General features: G+C 38.7%; 1 pseudogene; it reads right to left on the bottom strand.

The window, feature by feature from the left end:
- Positions 1 to 1742: 1742 nt before the first annotated feature.
- On the bottom strand, positions 1743 to 3190 carry LOC122795008 (annotated as a pseudogene).
- Positions 3191 to 3762: the final 572 nt, after the last annotated feature.

Raw genomic sequence — 3762 nt, 5'->3', positions numbered from 1 at the left:
TATAGCTTTAACTTTGAACATTTCATAACCAAAGACAAATTGAAGTCAGAAGGGCTGAGAAGTGTAGTACAGAGACACATCTACATCCTATGCAGTTCGACCATGATTTCCATATATGAGCATATTTTGGAACATGAAATGAAAAATGGGGAAATTATTTTCAGTAACCCTCACTGCCATTGCAATGCCATAGTCTAGGTCTCACCTAACTTTACAACTAACGTATGATGGTATGATATGAAAATATATTGTAGGTTTCATAAACATCATGCCGATCTCATCTGAGGCACACTGCCGGACTTTATTTTTGCTTTTGTCTTGTGCTATTTAAATAAACATATAGGAGAAGTACCTCTTGTAAAGTGTGTTTTAAGATCACTTTCTACTTAAGAATAATTTTCAGTGTCACACAATACACCACAAGAAATGGAAAGGAATCAAACCCATGATTACAGAATCAGATTCACAAAGGCCTAGTTACATGGAAGTAGCTGATTAGACCAATGGTCAAGGAATTAATGGTTTAAATAACTAACACGAAAAGTCCAGCATACTGTGATTATAACTCTTTACAGTGGCCAGGACAGACACACATATCATTATAGTAAGGCAGTCTATTGACAGGGCAGTAGTGAATGACCAAGAAAAAGAAATGAAACTGAAAAGACAAATATGTGACACATAGCTTTACTATATCCTTTAGAGAGAGAGTAACTGCCAAGGGACGTATATGGGATTCAGATGCCAATAAAATGGGAGTGCAGGATCAATACAAGTATAAAAACATTCTAGAAAGAATGAGAGTAACAAGGCTGAAAAAATAACCCTATCGTTAGTCCTGAGCATTTTGTTATTTTTGTTTCCCAGTCTGGATTCTGTTCCTTCCTTCCACAATGAGGGGTGGAGATTCACTTAATGGTAGAGGTGTTTATCTTGGGGATGCAAAGTACAGGGTTTGGTTTTCACCTTTGGTCACTGTCCAGTTAGTGGCTGGGCATGTAATAGTCTGTAAACTAATTGCCTAGTATCTGTCTATGAGCTGGTCATAAGCTCTTGGAACAGCTATACTAATTCTCAGTTATACATAGAGGTTGCTACTTCAGGCAGAGAAGAACTCAGAACAAAGATTGTTTTTCTAAATTCAGGAGCACAGGTGCCTTTAAAGATCTTGCACAATTTATAAATCTTATGACTGAGCTATTTCTCTGAGTTTGTTACTAATGTGTGAGGCCACACTTCTACCATCTCAGTTAATATTAGCTTTAAGACTTTGGGTTTCTTATTCTGCCTTTTAGGAAATGATTGTACTTTCCTAGAAACTGTATGTCTATTAATCTGTTGGAAGTCTATAGTCTTCAACCCCAATAATCTGTTTATAATACCTTTTCTGTTAGTTAAAAATTAGGCCTTTTAAATAAGCTTTATATTTAGATTTTAGTAGTAGTGAAAAATGTTTTATGAAAGATTCTATCAGAGACCTAACCCATTTGTTACTGACCCACTTGTTTTACATGAAACATTTCTAAACCCAACACGTAATGCTAACTGTCCCAATCAATATGCATTTCCCATTGAACGTATATACGGTATTAACACAAGCAGAATACTGCAGATCTTTCCTGTTAGGATGGCACTTAAAGTTGGAATTCAATTCTGTATGGATCAGCACAGATTTTCAAAATGCAAGAGTTAAATTCTATTGCAATGAATGACTGGTGACCATAAGTTTTCTCAATATCAGTTTAGCAAGACACTTCCATAGACTTAGGGGTGACTCCAGAGCCAGGAGTGGTATCAAAAGTTGGGCCTGTGTGGGAACGACTGCAAGTAGCCTCTGCTGTATAAGATCTGCTTCTTCCTTATCCATGGTAATGGCTCACTGTTCCTTCTACGGTATGGGAATGACACCTGGTACCCTCTGCAGAATTCACACTAGCATTAGAAGCTGTGCAGGATCTTCTAAGTCTGGTCCTACTAGCAGACGGCATGTAGCCTAGGCACTGAATAAAATACTTTGAAGCTTCAGTGAGTTTTCCAGGCTAGACAACCTGAGGAAGTCCTCCACAATGTGACATCTTTAGAAGAGTAGTCTTAGTTGGGTTGAGCTTGGAATTGCACTCTGCCACAGCATCAACTGAAGATGAACGGTCTCCAACTACTAGTAGTGCAGGGCATCTTAAAGTTTTGACAGCACCACCTCCAGGAATGGGGCGCTCAATTTCCAAGTCTCTTCGACTCTTGTAAGACTTTACAAAATGATGGAGGTTAGCCTGGTTAATGTCTTGCATGATGTGTTTACAGTACCTCTGAATCAAGTCCTGGGTTGCAAATTTCATCCTTCCCAAACAAATGAGAAATCAGAGCATCTGGCAGAGCATGGGCCCATTCTTTGATCTTGCTTGCTGCCCAATCCAACCAACCCTCTGCAGATGGATCTATATTAATGAGTACTAGCCCTTCTACCATATCTGGCTGGTTAAGCTCAAACTTTGCTAGAACATAGGCTCCAGCTCCAATCCCCATTCCAAGAATGCTCTTCAGGCCCAAATACCTAAGGACTGTAGGAAGCATTTCGGCAAGTTGATCCATAGATGGATAGTTGTATCCCAGTGGGAAAGTTGCAGCTCCTGGCTCTTGTCCTGGGGTATCTACATGACAAAAGGCAAAATGTTGTGTGATCTCTTGCATGTCCTCAAAGTTAAATAGGGTATCAAAGCAGGTTGTACGGTTTAGTCCAATATCATGATAAGTCAAAATTACAGCTCTGCTTCCTTTAGATGTTCCATACATTGTGACATGTACTGCTTCCTTTAGGTGTTGCATACATTGTAACATGTACTGCTTCCATTAGGTGTTCCCTACATTGTGACATGTACTGCTTCCTTTAGGTGTTCCATACATTGTGACATGTACTGCTTCCTTTAGGTGCTCCATACATTGTGACATGTACTGCTTCCTTTAGGTGTTCCCAACATTGTGACATGTACTGCTTCCTTTAGGTGTTGCATACATTGTGACATGTACTGCTTCCTTTAGGTGTTCCATACATTGTGACATGTTCTGCTCCATACTGTGTTTCAGTATCATAGTCCTTGCAGCTAAAAGCCTGATGAAGTGCTGAATAAATCACATCCTTATCTGACAGCAAAGGCTTCTCATCATTAAGGATCAGACCTTGTAGCTCAGTCATTGTCACTTATCAAATTAGGTTTGTCCTTAGTGTTGTTGATTCGAGATTTTAATAATGCATTTCTTTTTCCACTGCTTCTTTTCCTCTTTTTCTGTCAGCGGATGGAATTTTAAGTGCCATCCCAACAGGAATGACATGCAGTATAATATTCTGCCTGTGTTAGTACTGTATGCACTTTCAAAGGGAAGGTGTATTAATTGGGACAGTTAACTTTAGATGTTGGGTTTAGAAATGTTCGATGTCAAACTATATATATATATATATATATATATATATGTATATATATATATATATATATATATATATATATATATATATATATGTATATATATATTTTTTTTTTATTTAACATTTGTTAACCAGGAAAGTCCAACTTGGAATGAAGCCAATTTTCAGCAGAGGCCCAAGGAGAAATGCTCCAGATGCATATCGTTGTGAAGTGGGAGGAAGCCAGACCACCCAGAGGAAACCCAAACATATGCAGGGAGGACATGCTGACTCCACACAGAAGGCACCCCAGCTGAGAATCAAACCACAGAACTTCTTGCCATGAGGCAACAACACTACAATTG

This window comes from Protopterus annectens, chromosome 2.part1 (genome assembly GCF_019279795.1).
Source record: "Protopterus annectens isolate FY-2018-M chromosome 2.part1, PAN1.0, whole genome shotgun sequence".
Classification (NCBI taxonomy): domain Eukaryota; kingdom Metazoa; phylum Chordata; order Ceratodontiformes; family Protopteridae; genus Protopterus; species Protopterus annectens.
Note: the sequence above shows the minus strand (reverse complement) of the source record. Positions and strands in the feature narration are given on the sequence as shown.